The following is a 24,765-nucleotide window of genomic DNA, read 5'->3' on the forward strand; positions in this document are numbered from 1 at the left end:
CAAATGTGGTTTCACATTCCAAGAGACATATTCATCATCACTCTTCTGGATTCTCTCCTCGCTTGCCCCCTCGATAACTCCTCTTTCCCTGCCCCTCGACTCTGCCTTTCCACGGGGTCCCTGACAGGCACTTGGCAGGGGAGGCTGCTGGGCTGACGGTCCTATGCCGCAGCTGCCCTGGCCACGAAGCGAAGGATGCTGCCGGGCTGCGTCAGGGCCCGCCCAGTGCAAGTCACTCTATGAAACAGCAGAGCTGATATCATCCTTCCAGGAACCCTGCAAAAGAAGCCACCACAGATACGGTAAGATGACAGCAGCTTTCGGGGACTAAGATGACAGACAGTTTGTCCTGGCCGCATGCCCCTGTTATAAATCAGAAAGCAAACTTGTTCATCCAGATGAACCAGGATATAGAAAAGAAGGGTGAGTCACTCCATTTCGTCCCAGCTCTTCTTACCATGCCTTTCACTCATTCTTTCTCCTACATATGCATTTCACCTTACAGAGAATTTCTGAGAATAAATGGACCTCAGTGAAACTCCAAGAAAACAGTGTTAGATATTAATATTATTATTATTATTCTTAAATCATGTCTATAATAATGTCTCATTTGTGGTAATCAAGCTGTTTGTGAAGAGTTGCTAACTAAACAGCTACATGACTCTCTGTGGGAGATTGTATTCTTGCCCAGGAAATATTTGCTCCGCTTCCCGCATCCCCAACCTGCCGGGGAAGATGCAAGCCCTTGTACCATAAGCGACGGGTTCAGTGACTTGCTCTGGCTTGCTGCAGCGTATGTGGCTGTGGATTTGCCTGTCTGAGCAAAGACGTAAACACACTTGCTTGTTTGGCTCAGCCTGTGTGCTCCCACTGTCTGCGTGGGAATCCTCTGGTCCAGAGAGTGGCTCTTCCTCCAGCTGGGAAAGACGTAAGAATCTGCCCTCTGCCCACCTGCCCCCTGCAGTAGGACTGCCAGGGCCAACCTGCAAACCCAGTGAGGAATAAAGACACACTGGCCGGTTTAAGTCACTGGAAAAGGGAGTTGCTTGTTGCCGCAGCAAAGCTGACTTGCCTGTTTGCTCATTGACTTACAATATCATTTCAGAGTATACTTTTTATTTTACTGGTCTTCAGTCGTCAGTTATATCAGCTAGTTATTGCAACAGTAATGTTGCATAACAACCAACCTCAAAATTTCAGTAGCATACAATCATATGTATTGAGATCTGACACATCTGTGCACTGACTGGAGTAAACTAACATGGGCTGGGCTTAATTGGGGTGAAGTGGCTTGGGCAGACATCCTATTCCTGGACCAGCAGGTTATCCCAGGCACAGGAGCCCAACCGTGCAAGCACGCTGCAAGTCTCTGCCGTGTCGTGAATGCTAACATCCCAACTCACGTGACCAAACCAACATCAGTGGACCAGGGAGGTATGCTCCTCCTTGGAGGCGAAGGGCAATGTCTGAATATTTCTGAAAATAATCTAACTTGCCCCCACCAGTTAGTCCTAATATTTTACTGGGAGTGCTTGTTTTTTCTTTTGCGTTCTGCTTCCTCTTTCCATTTCCAGGTCAAAGGACTTATACTAAAAACACACACTTTATAACGTGCATACAGGCTGCCTTCAGAGGACTTCTGCCATTGACCACTTATACAATGTGGCTTCCTGTGACCTAATGAACTGCTCATTCTCTGCATTCTCTATTTAATATTGATCAAGCAGAGTGGAACATACTGAACAGCACATATAAAACTATGACATAAATCTGTGCTGTTCAATATGGTGCCATTAGCCACATGTGGCTATTAAGCATTTGAAATGTGGCTATTATATTAATATAATTTTACATATAAAATGCAGCATTAAAATTAACTTTACCTGGTGATGTCAGGGAGAATGACAAGTAAGGATCTCTGAAAGCCCTCACCTTCATAAAAGCAATGAGACCACTGGCAAGAATGGTCAAAATCAACTTTTTCAGAACTCTGGAAATTAACTAAAGGTCATTTCAAGAAAAAGGACCAAATCCTGTTAAAAATAAGTCTTGTAGCATTTTAATTTGCTTTATTCCATCTCTCCTCTCCCAAGCTCCACAGTGCCCTTAAAAACCACCAGCCTGTGATCAGGGGAAAAACAAGCAGCCTGCAGGCACTGGAGGGAGCAGAGTGGAGGTCTGTCTGGGGGTTCCTTTGAAGACTCACTCACAAGTCTTCTCTCCATTTTACTTGACTCAAAATTTGTGCCGTACCAGCAGGCTTTTCCTCACGAATGTTTGTCTAAAACATTCCGAGGCAATCATGGAGCATTGCAGCTGCCTAAGGCAGTGGAAAGCAATTGGACAAGCAAGTGGTTAACCAAAAAGCTTAAAAATAAAAACTGGAGAATGAGATGTCCATGGGAGGTTTAAGAAAGCTCTAAGATATTTCTAAGTATCTAGAAGGCCATGCATATACATAGGGTGGTGTGCAGCCTCAGGAAAGTCCTTAAGAACCCCTAAGCTATCACCTCTGGATGACCTTAAGGCTCTGTGCCAACAGAAAGAAAAGGCGAGGCAGAGCTGCCAGCTGCCTGGTTGAATGTTCAAAGCATTCCCCAATTTGCACACAGAGCCCCTTGGCAAAGACTGGGAGACATATTGCTTCCCAGCAGTTAAGGAGACTTCTGTCTAATCATTAGCTGATCACTATACTAATCGAGCAGAGACTTCAGTGACCAAAAAGATTTTATATTATTAACTCAAAATAATCACAAAACAAGCAACCACAAAGCAACAAACAGCACAACAAACCCTGGGAAGAGGACAGATTCTGATTTCCAGAGTTGCCAAATAATATTATCTAAAATGTCCAGTTTTCAACAAAAAGATTATGAGCCAGGAAAAGAAACAAGAAAGTATGGCTCATATAAGGGGGGGAAAGAAAGCTGTTGATAGAAATGGCCCACAAGGAAGCCTAGACATAGAACCTACTAGACAAAACCTTCGAATCATCTATTTCAAATGTACAGAAAGAACTAAAGGAAACTATGCTTAAAGAACCAAGGGAAAGTCTGAGAATGACGTCTTACGTAGTAGAGAACATTAATAAAGAGAAATTATGAAAAAGAGCCAAATGGAAATTCTGGAGTTGAAAAGTACAATCCTGAAATGGAGAGTTCACTAGAGGAGTTCAACAGCAGATTTAGGCAGCAGAAGAAAGAATTAGCAAACTTGAAGATACGTTAATTGAGCTTATTCATTCTGTAACAAAGAAAAAAGTGAAAAATGAACAGGGCCTTGGAGGTCTGTGGGATGCCCTCAAGTGTGCCAACATACACAGACTGGGAGTCAGAAGAAATAGCAAGAAAGAGGCAGAAGGAACCTTTGAAGAAATAATGGCTGAAAACTCCCCAAATTTGATAAACAACAATAATTTACACATCCAAGCAGCTCAGTGAAATCTAAGTAGAACAAACTCAAAGAGATGCACACCTGGACACAACATAATCAAAGTAACAAAAGTCAAAGACAAAGAGGGAATCTTGAAAGAAGCTGGTCATCATGTACAAAGGACCCTCGATAGCATCAATGGCTGATTTCTCATCTAAAACAGTGGAGGTGAGAAGGCAGTGAAAGGACATACTCAAAGGGCTGAAAAGAAAAGCTGTTAAGGAAGAATTCTATATTCAGCAAAACTGCCCTTCAAAATGAAGGAGAAATTAAGGCATGCTGAGATAAGAAACAACCTGAGTGAATTTTTCACGAACAGACCCTCTCTATAAGAGATACAGAAGGGAGCACGTCAGGCTTAAATGGAAGAACACTGGACAGTAACTCAACTCCACACTAAGAAATAAACAGCACTGATAAAGGGAACTACGTAGGTAAAAATAAAAAGTGGCGGGCCAGCCCTGTGGCTGAGTGGTTAAGTCTGCATGCTCTGCTTCGGCGGCCCAGGGTTTCGCTGGTTCAGATCCTGGGTGCGGACATGGCACCACTCATCAGACCATGTTGAGGCAGCATCCCACATGCACAACTAGAAGGACCCACAACTAAAAATATACAACTATGTACCAGGGGGCTTTGGGGAGAAAAAGAAAAGAAGAAGAAAAAGAAAAGATGGCATGAATGCACTTTTTGTTTGTAACTCCTTTTTCCCATTCTGACTTAAAAGAACACCACACGAAGGAATAATCGTAAGTCCAGGTTGATGGGCACACAATGTGTAAAGATCTAATCTGTCACAATAACAGAATAAAGGGAGGGACAGGAGGAATATATAGGCACAAAGTTTTTGTTGACTATGGAAATTAAGTTAGTATTAATACAAATTAGATTACAAACTAAGATGTTCCACAAAAAGGGGAGCAGAGAGCAAGGAGTGCTGGACAAATGTTCTGGTTTCAAGGTCCTGTGGTAGAATCACAAGTACATTTGTTTTTTATTGTCAACCTAACAAATTACCATAAACTAAGTGGCTTAGAACTGCACACATTTATTATCCTACGGTTCTGGAAGACAGAGACCAAAATCAGTCCCAGTGGCTGAAATCTAGGTGTTGGCAGGGCCGCATTCCTTCTGGAGGCTCTGAGCAGCAATCCACTTCCTTCGTCTACCTGTTTCTAGAGGCTGCCTCTGTCCTTGGCTCACGGACCTTCCTCACACTGACCCCTGCTTCTGTCGTCACGTCTCCTTCTCTGACTCTGATCCTCCTGCCTCCCTCTTATGAGGATCCTTGTGATGACATCAAGTCTACTGGGTAAGCCAGGATCATCGCCTCATCTCAAAGTCCTTAACTTCATCACATCTGCGAAGTCCCTTTCACCGTGGAAGGTGACATATTCATAGGTTTCAGGGGTTGGGAGATGGGCGTCTTTAGGAGCCACTCTGTACCCAGGCACAGCAGGCATGAATGATTTTGAGATCTTGCTGCAGGCTGTCACAGTGCAACCAGGGCTGAGACCTGCCCAGGGAGGGCGCAGGGCACTCACAACCAGCAGGGCATTCAAGTCACTTGGGGCCTCTCTCTCTCTCTTTTTTTTTTTTTTGGTGAGGAAGATTGGCCCTGAGCTAACATCTGTGACAACCTTCCTCTATTTTGTACATGAGACACTGCCACAGCATGTTTTGGTGAGTGATGTGTAGGTCTGTGCCCAGGATCTGAACCCGTGAACCCTGGGCTGCTGAAGAGGAGCATGCAAACTTAGCCACTATGCCACTAGGCCAACCCTGGCATCCATCTTTTTGAGAGAACGTCTCAAGTAATTCTGTTGTGCATGGAAATGTGCCCCACCGCCTGGAGGGCAACCCTGGGCCTGGAGATGGGAAGCAGCAAGAGTGGCAGAGGAGGCCACCTCTGGGGAGAGCTGACAAGTGTTGCCAAGGAGACAGAGGCCATGTGCAAGGGCTTTGCTTAGGGTTGAGCTCGAAGGAAATAACTTTTTCAGAGCAAACGTACACAGCTAACAGAGAACAGTTTGGAGGTGAACCAGGGCGGCCATAACACACCACCACAGAACAGCAGGCTTTAACAGCGGACGTTTATTGTCTCCCAGTTCTGGAGACTGAAGTCCGAGATCAAGGTGTTGGTTTCTAATGAAGCCTCTCTCCTGGGCTTGCAGACGGCCGCCTTTTCCCTGTGCCCTCACCTGGCCTCTTCCTTGTGCCTGCAGAGAGAGAGATCTCCGGTGTCTCTTCTTATAAGGATGGCAGTCCTATCAGAGCAGAGCCCCCTTCACGACCCCTTAACCTTAATTCTCTCCTATCTCCAAATACGGTCACACTGGGGGTTAGCGCTTCAACATGCAAATTGTCGGGGGGACACCATTCAGCCCATAATAGGAAACCAGCAAAGATTTGACCCCTGGGGAGAGATGCGGAGCCTTCAAAGATGGAGAGACGTCTGCAGGACTGGATTGTTGAAGAATCGCTAAGATCCTTTCTAATCTGGTTCAAAATGCTGTCGGCAGGTGTTGCTGTAATGAGTGTTATTTAACGGAAAAGTTATGTGGAGGAAACTGCATGTCGTCATTACCATGCTGCAGATTTAAGGCGCAAAGTGAGATCCACCTTCTTTTTGAAAGAATTCAGTATCACATTCAGAAAACGGTGAAATTTTATATTAGAAGTGGAAGGAACTCTGAGGTCATCTGGTAAAAAAATAACTAGACTCATAAGGATACTTGGTAGCTCCTCAAACTTCTCTTATTCCATCTGAAAATGGAAACCGCACCTCTAGTCCCATGTCCTCACATTCAGGTGTAGTGAAGATTAATGAAGGAAATACAATCTGACAAAGCAAAGTTTTATAAGCAAAAGGCCAAAAAATGTACCTCTAATTAAAAAGAAAAAATAGATGAAGAAAACTATGTTTTAAAACCTAACTGCTTATTTTCACACTTTTGATTGAGTTAGATGAAAGATGCAATTAACTACCATCCTTAAAAGTTGACTGAAACTCTTAAAACAGACAATTCTAATAGTTCCTAGAGAGAAAACTCAGAGCACATGGTTCTTAAACCCAAACTTCAGCAAGCCTTTCCACCTCCACCCCTTGCAGCCGCGCACGTCCACCGTATGCCCACACATCTCAACGTCATTCTCCCATCGCCTGCAGACTTTATCAAGGGGGTAAGTAGCAGCACAAAAATGTCTCTACAGCCTTGCTGATCTCTAAGTCTTCAAAGCAACAATCCTCAGCCACAAAAGAAAAAAGAGAAGAGAAAAGGCAAAGAAAGACCACAAGTAACCCATCTCCAAGTTGTCATGCTAATCCCCTCTCTGAGCCGTAGATTAAAGGACACTGCTGTCTGGATGGTCTATGGCTTCAAATTATGGATGAGATCATCAAGAAAGCTTAACCTGGAACTTTGCTTCACTATCCCCCTTGGCAGAAAAAAAATAGCTGCCTATTAGACGTGCTGTAAAGAATGAGAATGGGTCCTATGTGTACATAGAAACATCAATAATAAAATATCAGTAACTTTGCTGGTGTTAGAGACCACCACTCCCCAGAGATGGGAAACATCCAGTTAGCTGTGCATTGCACACACAGCTTCATCCCAGCGTCACTGACGGACATTATGGGGTGGCACCTGCAGCCCTCGGACCAAATCCACCACACCCTGTTGGTGCACGGCCTGTGATCCGGGAATGTTTTTTTTTTTTTTTTAATGAATGAGAAAATGTTAAAAGAAGAATAATATTTCAAGACAAATGAAAAATACATGAAATTCAAATTCCAGTGTCCTTCAATAAAGTTTGGTTGGAACTCAGCGCTGTCCATTCATTATGGAATGTCTGTGGCTGCTTCCAGGGGACACAGGCAGAGCTGAGTAGTTTCAACAGAAACTGGATGACCCGCAAAGAAGTTTGCTGGCCCCTGGTGTAGACCTGGTCCCCTATCTTGGCTGGACACTAGAGCCTTGTGGAGACAAAGAGAGCCATGCTCAGGCCTTTCAGACAGAGTTTTGTTTAAAGCGATCAGTAAGGGTTTCCTGACCGGTGGGTCTGGAAGCCAGAGCGTCAGCGGGCTCTACTTCATTGCACACTTACAACCTCACCTTGGCCATCCCCCCCTCCCATGGCCTTCTCCCGAGCCTCCCCCACAACTGCTGGAACTCTCCTCTGGTGGGATTCTTCGGACAAGAATGCCTGCCCAGGAACCACAAACATTTGCACACACGTGATCACATGAACACACGTGTGGGCGCACTCATGCGTGCACACACATATGTGCACATGTACACAGGGTGTGATTTTTGGAGCTCAAGAGTGGAAAGTAGATTCTGCTAAATCCAGACTGTAGATTCCTTCTCCACGTAACACAGATCTCCCTTCTCTAACTGGAACGTCTCTCACCCTTGACTTTGACACATAAGCAGTTGCTCATGGTTGCAAGGATCCTGTTTTAAGGTCTCAAGGTGGTTTCATTCCTTCACCCGCTTCTTCCACAGCTGCACCTCTAGGTGGCAGCAGAAACTCACAGTTGAAACGCCTCTTGTTAAGTGTGGGCGTGTGAGCGTGTCTGTGTGTGTATTTGTGTGCGTGTGGTGTCTGTATGCATGTGGTGTGTGCATCTGTGTACATATGCGTGTCTGTGTGTGTGTGGTGTCTGTGTATGCACGTGGTGTGTGTATCTTCTGTGGACGTGTGTGTGTGTATCTGTGTGTGTGGTGTCCGTGCATGTGTGTGGTGTGCGTATCTGTGTAAGTATGAGTGTGTGTCTGAGTGTGTGTGTGTGTGGAGTCTGTGTATGCACGTGGTGTGTGTATCTGTGTGTAAGTGTGTGGTGTAGCTGTGTCTGTGTATGACCGCGTGTGTCTGTTTGCAGTCTGTGTATGAGTGTCTGTGTGTGTGTCTGTGCGTGTGTGAAGCACGGGTCTTTTAAATGGCCTACTGCCCTGTAGATGGCACTGGAAGGAAGCCTGTCCTGGGGCGCTGCACCTAGCTCTGTGCTGCTCACGTAAGAAGGAGGGATAATGACACGGGCAGTCCTCACTGCCACAGCAGCAGCACAGAGCACACTGTGCATGTGGAGACACTAGCACCCCCGCACTGGTCGCTGGCTCAGGTGTGCCCACTCGGCTACTGCTGAGGGCACAGGCGTCTTGCTAGAGTGTGGCTTCTATTTTCCTCGGGGGTGGAGGGCTGTCTGCTTTTCTCCACTAGGCTCCTTTGCTGTCACCGGCACCGGCCGTGTGTCATCCTTTTAAACGGATTTGTAGGGTTCCCACTGTGTGGGGAAGGGAGGTAATGGTGGGGTGCCGCAGCCCCACCCCTGCGTGTGGATGGGTGAATGCTAGACTCCCTTTGGTTCCCTTTGGTTCCCTTTGTGGGAGCTGCCCTCAGCTGCTGACCCTCTGCTGGCAGCCAGCAGCCAGGGGTGCCAGCATCACTTCGCTGATCTTCTTTGGAAATGGAAAACTCCAGCCCTAATCTTCTTGCCTGGGGCCTCTGATAAGAATGTTATGGGAGGGGGAGCTGATAAAGTCTTCCAGATTAAAATATTATTTGGTTTGTAGACAAAAAATTCCTGGGAAGAAAGGAAGGGTGCGGACACACGCAGATGCCATGTGGATGAGAGGGCCTGGCCCCCCAGAGAGGAGGTCTGCCCCAGGGCTTTCTCCATCTGTAAAACGGGCCACAATACCCCACCGGCCCCTGCGGTGCTACCAGAGTTAAACGAGACAGTGTGACCCGGAAGGCTTTGTAAACTAAAGGCGCAAATGCAGTTTCTGGACATGATGTTAGTGGTGACAATGCTTCCGTGTGGACCTCTCAGAGAAGGGCCCCAGGCTCCTCAGCCTGGCTGATGGCCAGGTCTCCTCCCCGCCCTCCAACAGCCCCGAGGAGCTCGGCTGGCACTCCAGAGGCCCCGGGTCTTTCTGCCAGTTGCACCATCCATCGAGGACTGAGTGAAACCAAGAGCCAAGCATCAGCGCTCCCAGTGCCAGCGGCCCCTGTGCAGTCCCGTTCTGTTCTGCAGGTTCCTGCTGTGGGGACCCTGGGCTAGCCAGAGGTGAACAGCTGAAACCAGGCTGTTGTGGCAGAGCTGGGCATCCACACCAGACTGTGCTCCCATGGGAACACGGAGAAATTTGCCCCAGGGTGGCCTTGTGTCCTGTCCTGCTGCCTTTGTTTATTTCAGAGCCTGGGAGACGGGGCTGTGCTGGGTCACCCATATTCTGGGCCACGGCCACTGTGCCAGGTTGCCCTTTCACCCTGGACTGGGCCTTCTGGAGCCAGCTCTCCTTCGGTTGTGAAAGACACTGGCTCTTCTGCCCAGGGACACAGCTTTGGCTTTCCCCACACCCCACTGGACCCAGAGCCAGGCTGCAGCAGGGACCTTGCAGCTCTGAAACGCCCCACGCTGCTCCCAGGGAACGTGACCTTGGTCCTTGACTATCTGTGTCACAGGCTACAGGTATCCGGTTTCCTTCCCCCAGGCTCAGGCTGCAGGTGACAGCCTCTGTTGGGACACATCTGCGTGCACTGGAATTCTGGGGAGACTCTAGACACTACCTTTAGTGGGACAGGAGCTTGTTGCCCCAGAAAGGCAGCTCCACACTGCCTGCTGCCTCCGGGGCTCCCAGTGTGCCATGAGGCTTTCAGGCTAGCACACGGGCTCTCTTTAAGATGGACACATGCCTACAGAAACGCTCCTCTGTCCTCTTCTCCACCCTTTTCTGGAGCCATAGGGGCAGGTCTGCAAGGGCTGCAAGCTCAGGGACAGCACTGGATTTACTTCCAGAAAAGCCACCTAGTGATGCATGGCTGCAGGGTGCAGCGTCTCCCTCAAGGTGACGTCTTCAACAGCAGAACCACGGAGCAAAGCCCATCCTATTTTCTCGCTCGGTCAGAGAAAAAGCAATCGTCAGAAAGACACTGGGCCTCCGAGACTTCGGGGTAATTGTTGGCCTGAAGCGAGACATCAGGGTTTCCGACCGCTCTGTGATGTCTTGCCCGGGTGAGTGTGTGTGTGAGCTGAGTGCACACAGGCCAGCTTATAGATGGTTTTCACTCTCAGAAAAATCGCAATCTTGTTGGAACACTGAACAGAAAAAGAAACCGTGCCTTTCCCTCTTGCTCAATATTTTTTCTGCTCGTTCAGATAATAATTATATGTTAGCAAAGATAGTGTTCATGTGACCTAATACCAGCAACAATCAAAGCGAAGGTGGAAAAAAATGGCCATGGTGTGCCCAAAACCTAGCAGCTGCCGAGCACATGCTGGCATTCTCCACAGACGCTCCAGAATCTCCAGATGCCTTCGGAATCAGGAAGACCGTGGAGCCCTGGGCTTCTGGTGTCACAGACCCCGTGGGGACTGCATACATCCAAACGTACTCAGCAGGCACTTGCTGATTTGGCTTGATTCGAAGACGTTTCTGTCCAATGTTCAACACTAAAAGAGAAGATTGACTTTGCATGGGGTGTAGTCCTCACTGTAACTAACAATTTACCACAAAAACAGAGAGAGCTCTAAGTGCATATTTTGCCAAGAGTTTACTAAGCCCAGCAGAGCCTTTCTGGGCAGAGATCTCTGGGAGCGTCCACAGGTAATGGGGCGGCGCCGGGGAGAAGGACCTGGGTGGGGCTGGGTGGCACCTGTCAGACGGGCACTGCCCGTAGAGACAGAGCGGCAGCCAAGAGGAGCCGTCTGCGGCTGCCGGCTCAGTGATTTGTAAATAACGAGCTCCTGGTGGGAGGCTTGCGGGGTTCGGAGCATATGCTCTGACAGACGGGACGTGCATCAGCAGGTTTGAGAGTGCGCTCCGGGGACCTGCCAATCACCTGCATCCAGCTTCTCTGAGGCAACAAGCCTTTGAAAAAGGGAAGGAGTATTGGATAGCAGCTGCAGACACATTTCAGTGCAGGCTGACCTTGACCACGTAAACTTTCTACCAGCCAGGAGCCCAGAGAGCACCAGCTAGGCTTCAGATCAGTCTGGAGATGTTCCACGCAGGGAACATTCTTGAACTAGAGCTGTGGTTCTCAAAGTGGGGTCCCCAGACTAGCTGTAGCAGAGGCAACTGGAAACTTGTTAGAAATGCAAATTCTGGCCCATCCCACACCTGCTGGGTCAGAAACTCTGGGGTGGGGCCACAATCTGTGTTCTAACAAGCATCCGAATGGGTTCCTAAACAAGCTAAAGTTTGAGAACCACTGAACAAGCTCCTCATCCACTTAAGGACCAGAACTGTGTTATCTGCTCTTTTCTGTCCTTCTTCTTAGGCCCAGAACATTAACGGACACAAAGTGTGATCCAAATAGATATATTTGGAGGGAACAGAGAAAGAAAGGAAGGGACTCAGATAATTTCAGCTTCTCTCCTTAAACCAGGTTTCAGATGGAAAAGCTGAAATCTGAGGAAGAGAGCGCCTCTGTGCAGGTTTATTTGACACACTGCTCAGGAGCAAGATGCAGTGGACGGGACCAGCGCCCGCTCCTGCCAGACCCCTGGAAGAGCAAGTTCTATGGAGAAGTGGAGGGCTACTGTCAGCCCAGTCTCGAATTCGGGAATATTCCACTTGAAAGATCAGGGTCAAGCCTGCAGCACTACAGACCTTGCCAGTTAGAAAGCAAAGCCAAGCCAAAACCAAACCAGAGCAGGTGCCAAAGAAGCTGTCACGGGATCTTTGGTCCAGCATGGAGTACCGGAGCATCCACCAGTGATGCTCTGCGCAGGTGCAAAGAGGCTGCTGCTAAGAGGTTGCTCAGCATCCCTGGTCCAGGCTTCAGAAGAGCAGCTACTGCCAGTGAAGGCCTGTGCAGACCCAGCTCCAGAAAGCCCCTGGGACTCCCGGGCAGGCCAGCTGTCCGCTCCTGCCATCCATGCTGAGACAGTGGAACAAGAATGAGCTTTTATTAGGCAGAGGATTTCTCCAAGTCACTTACGCCCACTGAGCTTTCAGTTTCTTCATCTGAAAAGTGGAACTATTAATATTTCCCAAATATAGTTGGTGGGTGTTAAATGAGCCGTGCCCAGCATCTAGCATCTGGCACACGATGAGGCTGGTGGCTTGGAAATGTGGGTTGCCACCCATTAGATGGAAGGAAAATCAATTCAATCAGCCACCATTCTAAAAGATTTGTGTTGTTGTTGATTCTAAGTGATTTACTGGGGACTTGAACTTAAATCTTCGCAAAGTCATATTTGATATTTGTTATATTTTTTCTTTACCATACATAGCAAGAGCAAACTTTTCCATGAAATTTTTGTTTCGGTTGTAGCTATCATACCCATGATGTGGTTTGCGTTGTGAAATACATTTCTTACTGAGAATTGTAGACAAAAGCATTTGGAAGCCATTGTGCTAGGTGGTCAATAGACGCTAGTCGTCTTCCTCTTTCCCTCCTCCTCCTCTCATCTGGCCCTCAGAAAGCAGGGTGGCCACTCTATCCCCTCTGGGTAGTTAAAAGGATTCTGCACCCAATTCTCGTTGGTGTTGGCGGGTATTCCTCACACCACCGAGCAGCTTGGTTAGGACACCGTCTACCCGGAGACAGCAGCAGACCCCACAGGTTAACAGCTCAGCCTACAGGACTTCCTTCTGCTTCAGATGCCATTCGTAAGTCCGGGGTGTCACCTGAGCTTCAGGGCTGTAGATGGGAGGTTCCCATGACGCCCTCCTTTGGATTTGATTAACTTATTAGAGTGGCTCACAGAACTCAGAGAAACATTGTACTTCCTAGATCACCAGTTTATTATGAAAGGATATCCACTTAGTTACAGCCAGACGGAGAGGTGCATAAAGCAAGGCATGAGGAAGGGTCAAGGACCGCCCATGCCCTCTCCAGGTGGCCACTCTCCCTGGATCTCTCCGTGTTCACCGAACAGGAAACTCTCCAAACCCCATCGTTCTGGGTTTTTATGGAGGCTTCCTCAGTTGGCATGATTGATTAAACCGTTGGCCTTGGCAATGGACGCAACCTCCAGCCCCTTTTCCATGGATATTGGAGGTGGGACTGAAAGTTCCAACCATCTAATCACATAGTTGGTTCCCCTGGCAGCCAGAGCCTCCTTAGGTGACCTAGGGGATTTCCAAAATTCACCCCATTAACGCAACGAGAGACCCCTTTGTTGTTGTCATCACTTAGGAAATTCCAAGACTTTTAGGAGCTCTCTGCCAGACAGGGGACAAGGACTAAACATTCATATACTTCTTATTATAAATCACAGTCTCACTACTAACGGTGGCCACAGTTGAAGCAGAGTGATGGGGCATGGCTCACGACTTAAGGATACGGCGCAGCCACTCTGCTCTCCAGAAGGAAATCCTGGGCCAGCAAGGTTCGAGTGGGAGCAGGACTCCACCTGCACCCAGCTGGCTCCAGTTGGGACTACGGGGCCTAGAGGAATAAATCGGGGCCTGGCAGGCAGCTTGCGGATAAAGAGAGAACAGAGTGGCCTCCTTCCATGCTCTTCTTGTCCCAGTTTCCTATCATGCAGGTAGTTAGAGAAGGAACGCAAAAAATGCATCAAGAGGTAAGGGTGGGCATGTGTGTGTGAGAGAGAGACAGAGACAGAGAGAGATTGAGACAGAGAAAGAGTGAGAGACTGAGAGAGATACAAAGACAGAGAGACAGAGAGAGAGACAGAGAGACACAAAGGCAGAGAGAGAGAGAGAGAGCCAGAGATAGAGAAAGAAAGATAGACAGAGGCAGAGAGAAAGAGTGGGAGACAGAGACAGAGACAGAGAGACACAGAGACAGACAGAGAGGGACAGAGGCCTGGGCGTGTGTCTGGGGCAGGGGGCCATTCGCAGCCAGAGCCACATCCATCCTAGTGTTGGAAGAGAAAGCAAACGTGAGCAACTCGACTCCTGGCTGCCGGGCCGCGCCCACTCGCCCTGCGCAGCTGGCCGCAGTGGGGCAACATACATGTGGCGACGCAGGCCCAGCTGTTGCAGCATAATGGCTGTCATGGCACCGAACGATGACCTTGAGACCCCCGGGAGCAGCAGCCACCTAGATTTACCACGGGACACGCCCCGCTCTCGGTGTGCAGGCAGGCACCTGGCTTGGACACACGGATCGGAGCCCCCCCTCTCCACCCACTCCCTCCTTTCAGTTCAGACACTCCTTCTCCAGGTGGAACAGGGCTTCTGAGCAGCGGAGCTCAGAGCAACAGGACAGGAAGCGTGCACCCGACTCGGCCTCTGCTGGCCGGTGGTGCAATTCCTCAGGTCTCTTTCCTAGGAACTAGAAGGTTCTGGCCTGAGATGCAGGAAGGGAGGCCTCCTGGAGGCTGCCAGCTCCCCCTCTGGGGCCCTGCTGAGGGGCAAGACAGCGACAGGAGAAGAGCAGCTGGGCAGGTGCCTCTCGGGGTTAAGAAGGTGCCCTCTCACCTCAGGGCAAGCCCGGGTTTAGGCGTGCTGCCAAGCCCTCCCGTGAAGGCGGTGGGGCGAATCCTGCTGGAAGCTTCTCCCTGCTCTTTCCAAGTTGTGGGGCACTTTTAGAGGCTGAGTCACCCCATGAGAGCTGCCACCAAGACCAGGGAGAGGCAAGATGTCTCGGCAGATGGGGAAAACGTGCGTCTCATTTCCTTTCTCTGTTTTCCTTTTTGTTGTTTTTGGCTGGTTGAGTTTCAGCAGAAATACACTGCTGTTCAGCTGAAGACAAAGTTCTTACTCAATAAATTTTCTTTGCAAAGGGATTCTGAGAAATACTTTTTGGGGGGGACACCAAACTGTGATAGATTTATGTTAAGCAGATCTTTAAAACAATGATACGAATGAGTTAGCGTCACATTTTTCCACTTGCCTTTTCCCCTTTCTGGTCCCTGTAAAAGTTGTAAGAGTGTGCACTGGTGCAGTTGGCGGCACACTGACTGGGGTTTCGGGGTGGGAGGCAAAGCTGCAAGGAAGCTTGACCTTTAGGCCTGTGAGTGGGACATGGATGTTATGTCTACTTCCGGAAACCCGTTGTCAGAATACCTCCAGCTTTAGCTTCCAGCTCCATTTTTTTCAGGAATATGAATTGTTTTGTTTGGGATCCAAGCCCTCTCCATTAGGAATTCGTCCATTCAACAAATATGAATGGAGTGCCTTGACCACTGGCATTCCAGCCGGCCTCTCCTCTTAGCAGTGGGATGAAGCCTGTAGCACACACATTTACGACCTTGGCTGCACATTCAAACTATCTGGAAAGCCATGGAACAATCTCGATGTTTAGGCAATCCCATTTCTGAGTCCTTACCCAAAACTATTGAAAGCAGGGACTCTGCCAGCTGTTTGTAGAGCCATGTTCATAGCAGCATTATTCACAATACCCCAAAGCTAGAAACAACCCAAATGTCCATCAACAGATAAATGGAAACACAAAATATCGTGTATACACACCATGCCATTATTCAGCCTTAAAAAGAAAGGAAATTCTGACACCTGCTACAACAGGAATGAACCATGAGGACGTTATGCTCAGTGAAATAAGCCGGTCACAAAAGGACAAATGCTGTGTGATTCCACGTATACAAGGTCCCTAGAAGAGCCAGAGTCGTAAAGACAGAAAGTAGAATGGTGGATGCCACGGCTCGGGGAGGGGGAAGGGGGAGCTGTTTAATGAGGACAGAGTTGCAGTTTTTCAGGATGAAAAAGTTCTGGATATGGATGTACATGTGACTGTATTTAGTGCCATTGAACTGTACACTTAGAAATGATTAATGGTAAGTTTTATATTATGTAGTTTACCACAAATTTTTAAAAATCGCAGTGTTTAGACTCTGTCTCAGTGCAGTTTGACCGGCTTTCCTGGAAGCGGATCCCAGGCACTGGGTTCCACCGTGCAACCCAGACTGAGGGAGTGCTGTAGGTGGTTCCAAAGCTATGGACGTCAGCTGGCTTCTAGGAGGCTTCAGTGGCATGGCTGATACTTGTCTTGAAGAAGCTGATGTGCTGAAAATATGGGGAATAAAGAAATTCTCAGCACTTCTCCAGATTACTTGCAGAAGTAATGAGATCCTCGTTGGGGTCTGCCTTTATTCAACAGACATCTGAATTCACATGGCTACCCAGGCTGGTGCTCACTTCACTTAATGCCCATGTGTTGATCACCATGTGTGGCAGGCATTCTGCTAGGTGCCGGGCCACCACGAGGAACCAACCCTACAAAGTCCTCTGCCCTCAAAGAGCTCCCATCCCAGTCAGGAACATGGTACAATTTAAAAAATGTGCAAAATTTATACCATGCATCTGAATGTGGTAACTGATATGGAAAAAATGGCACAAAGTAAAGGGGGATAAGAGGGTAGGTATGGGGTGGTTATGAGGGGGAGTTATTATTTTTAAAAATATCTATCTGACTGCATACCATAAGACCAAAGACAAACAGAATATTCATAAAGACTGCACTCCAATGGTAATTTATTCCTTACAGGAGTAAGGGTCAGAGATTCTGGAACTATTTTACCTGTAGACAAGGGTTAAACACATCAGTAAATACAAGGTACATAACGAGATCCGGGTTTCTGACTTTACAGGGAAAGAAGCTACCAATAAGCATGGGGAGGATGCTGGAGTGAACCCTGTCCTCTGGATTCCAGCCAGAGATCTCAACACGACCTCCCATTTATTTTAATATGTGTACAAATGAATAGATACAGAAATGAACCTGTGTGTGTGTACATGGCTAATATACACACGTATTTTTTCCATCTCCGCCTGCTGAGAGGACCTGGAAGCTGTGGCACCCTAGTAGCAATGAGCACGCCCAGCACCCAGAGCTTGGTTTCTAACACCTTTCTCCAATAAAAGGAACCAGGACTCCTTGGAGAAATGGTTGCTTCTAAGGCTGGGACAGGGAGAATGTAAGATGAGCTCAGAGCATCTTGTGGTGGTAGAAAGTAAGGAAGTGATTTTTTAAAAATGGGAGGGGGGCAGGGATAGGAGCATGTCAAAGGAACCAACCTGAGAGAGCCACCAACTATCAAAACGGGAACAATTTTAGCAACAAAAATAAATAATGGTAGTATTTGATTATGCCCTAGAGAATAAAATAGTCATGAGTCCTTATTGATATAAATAAATGATTGAATACATGAATAAAATGGGAGAAGAGGAGCACATCTTCCTTGCTGAATGATTCTAGTCCATGAATGTGCAGGGACTGAGGGAAATGGAAATTACATGAGATCACCACAGTCATAATAGCTGCAGACAAGGTCAAGACTTTGAGAAGCAGGACACTGACACAGCCTCAAAGCTTCTACCCCAATATATTTCCTAATTACTGTGTTAGTTTGAACATATGTCCACAAATTCTTCAACATCCCACCCTCCAGGAAGCGAAGCTGAATTGCCCTGCTCTAAGGACAAGGAAAGATAGTGACTTTGCAGTGGAGAGACCTGGCAGACGCCATCTTAACCAGGTGATCAAGGTAGACATCCCAAGGTGGCAAGTGATGGTGGCATCATGTACCCCTTGATATGATGAGATGATACAGACACACCACCTCTATAGTATTCTCCTCCAAATTCAAGACTTCAGGGTAATCAAGAGAAAACACCAGACAAGCCCCATTTAAGGGGAATCTTACAAAATATTTGGCTAATATTATTCACAAGTGTCTCTAGACAAGACCTTGAACTTTTCTAGATCTCGTTTCCTAACCCATGAACCGAGGGGATTGACCAGTAGTCACTTCTAGAGCTTTTATCCTCTTGTTTCATGTGTAATTGCAGGAAGCAGTGACGGGGCTCCTTAAAGGGAGAAGTAGGGCATCCACGAGCATTACGGAGCCTATCTAGCAGCACCCTGTCTGAAGCAGTTCACACACAATCACAAATCAGAGGTGAAATGAAGGCAATTTTCCCTCCATTTACAATTACTCAGTAAGCTCAAGATGATAGTTGACCGAACGTTATAAAATCCTTCTAGATGACATCAACAGCTATCCCTTTCATAAACTGGAAATGCATGTGTGTGTTTTGATCCAGCAGGTCAGTTTATTGCTGTCTTACCATATCTGGAGGCTGACTTCACTGTGAGAGATGTCGAACCCTCCGGTTTCAGAGAATGTGGGTCCAAATCTAAATGATCAGCCTAGGCCTCCTTTCTCTAATCACAGCCAAGCACAATAGGAAAATCTTTGTAATTAATTCAGCTTAAAATTAATTTTCTCTCTCTTCCCAGGACAGGCAGTGAAAGGCTTTGCTCCTGATGACCATCTCCCAACCCTGCTGACCGGGGCTCTTGGGGGATGAGCCTCCGCAGGCACCTCCTGTGGGTCATGCTGCCACGCACCACCGCACGGGCTGGGACCTGTAAGCAGGGTGATGGAGGGGAAGCACAGGAACCCGGCTCGAGATGCAGCTCAGGTGGGCTCAGTCTGGCTGTTGGGCAGAAAGGTGCTCCATGCACAGAAAGCAGCAAGGCCCCTTGACTGAAACCGGAGCCACCTCAAGACGCTTTCCCCATGACCTGCTTTACCGTCCTAGCAGTGTGAATTCTTGTTGTTACCAAGGGGCTCTAGGATGTTCTCTGACATCAAATGCTGCTCAGACAGCAAAACCACATTTTGACAAATTTAAGGAGAAACAGACCAAAACCGTTCATGGATTTAATTGCTCATAAAACACAGATGGATTGAAAAGATTAAGAGGGAAAATATCTGGGCAAAATAAACTCAGAGTTAGTAAACACACAGCACATGTGAAAACTGTTTGAGACATTGGGAACAAAGTATTGGGGTCAGATCACCCAGCCCCGTTAGTGATCTCTGATCTCGGCCTCAGGCAGCCAATGGCAGCATGAATCCCGTGCAAGGCCCTGTACACTGCCCGTCTAATGGAGGGAAGCCCGGCCCCAGGACACCCCAGGGCGGGAAGACCCTCCAGGAGCACAGTGCACCCAAGAGCCCTTCCTAATACACCAGGGGCAGCTTTCACAGCCCCCCAGGCCGCAAAGCATTCATATTGGCTGCTTTCCCACTGGCTCGTGGCTGTTCCAGTGAGCCGAGAGCAGGATCTAATCTGACTTCAGCTTGAAACAGGAATTACGTAAGAAAGTTAGGAGAATTCCTGGATTTGGAGCTCACCCTTCAAATATACCTCTTTTGAAATATTGGTGGCCTTCTTAAGCACAGTCCGAGGTTCCTGACATTTGAGTTTCTAATTTAAGACTCACTTATTGGGGCTTACTTGCCTTCCTCAGTATTTCAGCCATTCTGAAAACAGAATTGGAGGACATTTTCCCAAATTTCCTTCAAGACATATGCTATTTTATCAATTATTTACTCAGAGTAATTACACCAAGAAATCATCGCCCTTCATCAGTTTAACCGCGGTTAATAGCAAATGCATAGATTCCTTTTGGAAGGATGCCTCAAACGGTGTCTCAAATGGCATAGTGGAAAAACTTGAGCACACCGTCATTAGGGGCGTCAATATCTACTCTCAGCAAATCCTATTGCCCCTGTGACATTCCAGGTTAGCTAAAACTGCATGTGGCTTAATGTTGCAAATAATTTGATTACTTTATGAACTTTTTCCTGCAACAAGAACAGACCTAGATATGAAAAATGATGCTCAATATAGTAATCTGAAAGCTATTCTAAAAGTGAGTTAGACACAGCTACAACTATACTTGCTAGAAACAGTGTACTCACTTAACCATTTTCTCTGTAATTGGAATTGCCCTCTTTTAGCATCTGTCAGCAATGAGACATCTTGTTGAGCTTGTAACCCAGCAGGAGGGTAAGATGGTGTTTAAGATAATCAGAACTTTCCCTGCAGCAACACACACATTATTTTATTTTCTATTCTTCCTGGTAAATCTCAGATATTTATCCTACTGTATGAGCTAAAATTATTTTCGCTCAAGGCTGCCCCATCTGCCTCCCAAAGAAGCATAACAAGAGATTGGGTTTCAAATGAATATTCCATTTGACCCTAAAGAATACCATATGAAAATGGGTGCCAAAATCCAGTGTTCAGGTTGATGTTGTTGACTGTTTCCTTTAAATCCCTTTACAGATGTCACCTCCCACTATACTCCTCCCTCCACTTTGGGACGAGTGTTTCTCATACTTCAAGAGGCAGCTCAATATTCGCCTTGTCTAGGAACATTTTCATGGTTCTTGTAGCATCTCATTCTGAGTTAGGATGCTTTCATGTGCTCCGATAGTGCCTACCTCTATCTCAAAACTTACATCATTTTGTAAGGGGCAATTTATTTGTCTATCTTGCCCACTAATTTCAGTGGAAGTCCAAATACAGATCTTCTATTTCTGAGAATTCATACATAAACGCCTCCGAGCAGTCGACTGAAAGCCCCCTGAAGGCAGCCGTCTTGTCTGCCTCTCTCATTGTGATGTCTCCTGACACATGACAGATGCTCAGTAGATTTTTGTCCAATGAAGTAGTGAGTTTCAACTTAGTAGAATAAGTATAATACACTCAGTAACCGATGCTGTCATAATTGTACAAATCTCTGGAAGGAAAAGTTTCTCTCTGGGCCAGATGTAGGCAAACTCCAGCCCACTGCCTGCTTTTGTAACTCAGGCAGCCAAATGTGGCTTTTATAGTTTCAAATCGATTTTTAAAAAATCAAAAGGAGAACAACGTTTCACGATGTGAAAATTACACGAGATTCAAATTTCAGAGTCCATAAGTACAGTTTTATTGGGACCCAGCATGGTCATCCTGTGTGTGTCTGGTCTTACACTACAACTGCAGACTGGACCAGAGGTGACGTGACAGCTGCGTGGTCTCCTCGCTCTCCACTGTGGTGCACCACAGCTCCATGGCTTCTCTGGTGCCGCTTGTACTGCCGTCCTGTGACATTTTATTTTATTTCAGTACACTTCATCTTGTTAATCAAGAGAGGAGGAGGAAAGCAGACACCAAATGTCACACTTTCAGGGCACAGTGGGGTGGATTATTTGCTATGCAATGAGACTAGAGCTGTGCTGAAGAATACAGCATGCATCGACATTACCAGACTAAACATTCATCACCAGATTCCCAACTACAGGCAGAAAACTAGAAAATTTAAAATGGAACACCTTATGACAGTGGGATTTCCCATAAAAATTATCTCTCTATAGATAGATAGATAGAAAGATAGATAGATAAATATGTAGATAGATAAATAAGTAGATAGATAGGTATAGATATAGCTACAACCAAAGTAAGTTTCCAAGTGTCTCGATTATTAACCAAGCAAACAAAGCCATTTGGGGACGTTCGGTTAACTAAATTGCGTTTGATTGCAGCAGTTGAAGAAATGCGTCCAGAGAAAATGAATCTGTTTAAGAGCACCAGTTCTTTAGCACGCACGCTTCTGTGAAGAGCTGAGGACATCAGGAGGAACCGCAGTATTCGATTTAAGAGCAAAATTATAAAACTATTACAGACAATTACAAAAGGCAAAATTATAATCCGTTAGATGACGATATGAGAAGTGATCTTTATCACTTTGGGGATGGGAAAGCTTTTTAAACAAGACTAAAATATTGCAAACCCATAAAGGGGAAGATTTAAAATTCCTATTTCATTAAGTTAAAAACTTAGATCATTCAATAGATATTATAATCTCATAATGAAAGAGTGCAAATTAGAATTATCCTTTTTCAAGCGACAAAAATCCAAAATTTCACATCTCACCAAAACGGCAAGTTTGGGAGGAAAGAGGTCCTCTCCTTCACCAGCCGTGGGAAAATATAGAATTTAAAATAAATCTAGGCCCTTAAGTTAAAAACTTCAATGATTTTTTTAAGGTATATTAGTAAAAATTGGAAAGATAAGCCATTTAACTATGCTATGATCCTGGTGACACATATAAATGATAAATTTTTATTATTCAGCAAGTGTACCTAACTACAAATTAACTATTAGAAAAAGGTTAAATTGCACTACAGAAATGGACAAAAAGATTGAACATCACTTTATATTAGACTCTCAGTGATTAGAGGAAGCCACTAGAGTTAATGAAGTTCTGAATACCATTAATCTCATTAAAAATCTGGGACATGCAAATCAGCATCAAAATGAGATGCCTTTCACTCTCATCCAACTGGAGACAACTCAACGTCTGATGACATCGTGTGGGTGAGGATGGAGCTGGAGGAGCTCTTGTGTACTGCCACCGAGAGTGGAAATTGGTGCAGCTACTGTACTTTAGAAAACAGATTCCACTCCTCAGAACACCTGTAAGTTACATGTGTAGCAGAATATAGAGAGACAGTATCCATAGAGCGTGGCTTATAATGGCAAGAAACTGGATACAACCAAAACTCCACCAAGAGCAGAATGATAAATAAATTGGGGTATATTCATTTGGTGGAATTCTATACAGCAGTGAAAATGAATGAAATAAACTTAAAGCAACAACACAGATGAGTTTCACAAACACAATATTTAGTATGAAGATGAGTCACAAATACCTGCTGTAGGATTATATTTACGTAAAATTTAAAAATATTCAAAACTAAACACTATGTTTTTAGGATACACACATGTATAGTAAAATTCTAAAGAAAATCAAGGAAATAAAAAACACAAAATAAGGGGCCAGCCCCGTGGCCGAATGGTTAAGTTCGTGCGCTCTGCTTCGGCGGCTGAGGGTTTCACTGGTTCAGATCCTGGGCGCGGACACGGCACCGTTATCAAGCCATGCTAAGGGAGCGTCCCCCATGCCACAACTAGAAGGACCCACAACTAAAATATACAACTATGTACTGCGGAGTTTTGGGGAGAATAAGAAAAAAAACACAAAATGACCAGGATAATGGATAGCTCTGAAGGAAGAGGAAGTGAGAAGAGATACGCTTGGAGGGGTGGCATCAGAGCAGAGTAGATGGGACCCCAAAAATGTAAGCATAGCTATCTATTCTTAAACGGATTGATGGCTGCAGGTTGTGGGTTTTATCTTTATTCTTTACATCTTAAACAAGTGTTATAAATATTTTTATTCCATCTGTTACTTATTAAAATTACTAAATTTTGAATTTGCTAATCTTGCATTAATGGAACAAAAACTGTTTGTTTATAGAGAATTATTATTTTAATGTATCATTGTATTCTATATTCTTGTATTTAATTTAGAATTCTGGCACCTGCATTCAAAAATAAAATGCAGTATCTAGTTTTCTTTATCAGTATTATCATCTTAAGCTGTTGATAAGATTGTTGCTAACTTCACAAAATAAATTGAAGACCTCTCAACTCTTTTGTGGTCTAGAATTATTTAAATACCCAGGTATTATCTGTTTTTTGTTTTGTTTTATTTCATTTTTTCAATAATGATGAACTTCATCTATTTTAAAAGTTCTTTCATTCTAAAATATAAGTAGAAGCAAAGGAATATTCAAGTCATTTAGGAGTTTTTTGATGCTGTTTTTAAAATGTGAGAATCTCCAACATCTTCCCCCTATGTGTTGAGTAAGGTTTCCTGAAGCGGAATCAGTGGGTTGCACGACTTTCAGGCCTCTCAGCCGGTGCACTGCTCCTTAGTGGACGTGGGCAAGCATTTCATGCAGAACATTCCCAGCTGTTCCGTGGAAAGAACTCACGCTCAGGGCACTCTTCATGTAGGAGTTCCAGAGTGCCTCAGTTCACCCACTGAATGACCCCAGCTAATGTGAGAGAGCAGCTCGGGACGCTGGGTTGAATGAGGAGACACAAAAAGAGAGGTCTGCCTTCTAACCCCTGGAGGCTGTGAATATTAGCTTATTTGTAAAAGGATCTTTGAAGATGCAATCAAATTAAGGATCCTGAGATGAAGAGATCATCCTAGGTTATTGGGTCGGGGTTGGGGGTAGCGAAATCCAGTGACAAGTTTCCTGATAAAAGACGGAAATGGAGAAGACACAGGCACACAGAGTGAAAGGCGATATGCAAAAGGGGAGAGACTGGAGGGAGGCGGCCATGAGTCGAGGAAGCCAGAAACCCACTGAAGCTGGAAACGACAAGGCAACAAGCCCCATCTAGAGCCTCCAGAGGGAACATGGACCTGCCAACACCTTGATTTAATCATTTGGTCTCCAGAACTGGGAGAGAATAAACTGCTATGACGTTAAGCCACTCAGTTTGTGGTGATTTGTTATAGCAACCACGGGAAACTAATAAAGATTGTTGTATCAGAAAGTGAGTTGCTTCTGTACCACCTCCCTAAAAAGGGGGAAGGCATTTTGAAATTCGGCGGTGGACAGAGACCAGATTAATTTTGAAGCACATGATAGAAAAAGCCTGGATTGCCTTGAAAAGACTGCTGATAGAATTATGGGTGATAAAGCCTGCAAGCGAGGGCTCAGGAGACAGTAAGGAGCACGGTGGAGAAAGC

General features: G+C 46.0%; 1 long non-coding RNA gene across 1 annotated transcript; it reads left to right on the forward strand.

The window, feature by feature from the left end:
- On the forward strand, positions 1 to 23,646 carry LOC123280254 (uncharacterized). The gene is made up of 3 exons (XR_006519025.2): positions 1 to 302; positions 18,616 to 18,800; positions 21,698 to 23,646. It is a non-coding gene; the product is annotated as an uncharacterized lncRNA (long non-coding RNA).
- The last annotated feature ends 1,119 nt before the right edge of the window (positions 23,647 to 24,765 follow it).

The sequence above is a fragment of the Equus asinus genome, chromosome 23 (assembly GCF_041296235.1).
Source record: "Equus asinus isolate D_3611 breed Donkey chromosome 23, EquAss-T2T_v2, whole genome shotgun sequence".
In the NCBI taxonomy this organism is placed as follows: domain Eukaryota; kingdom Metazoa; phylum Chordata; class Mammalia; order Perissodactyla; family Equidae; genus Equus; species Equus asinus.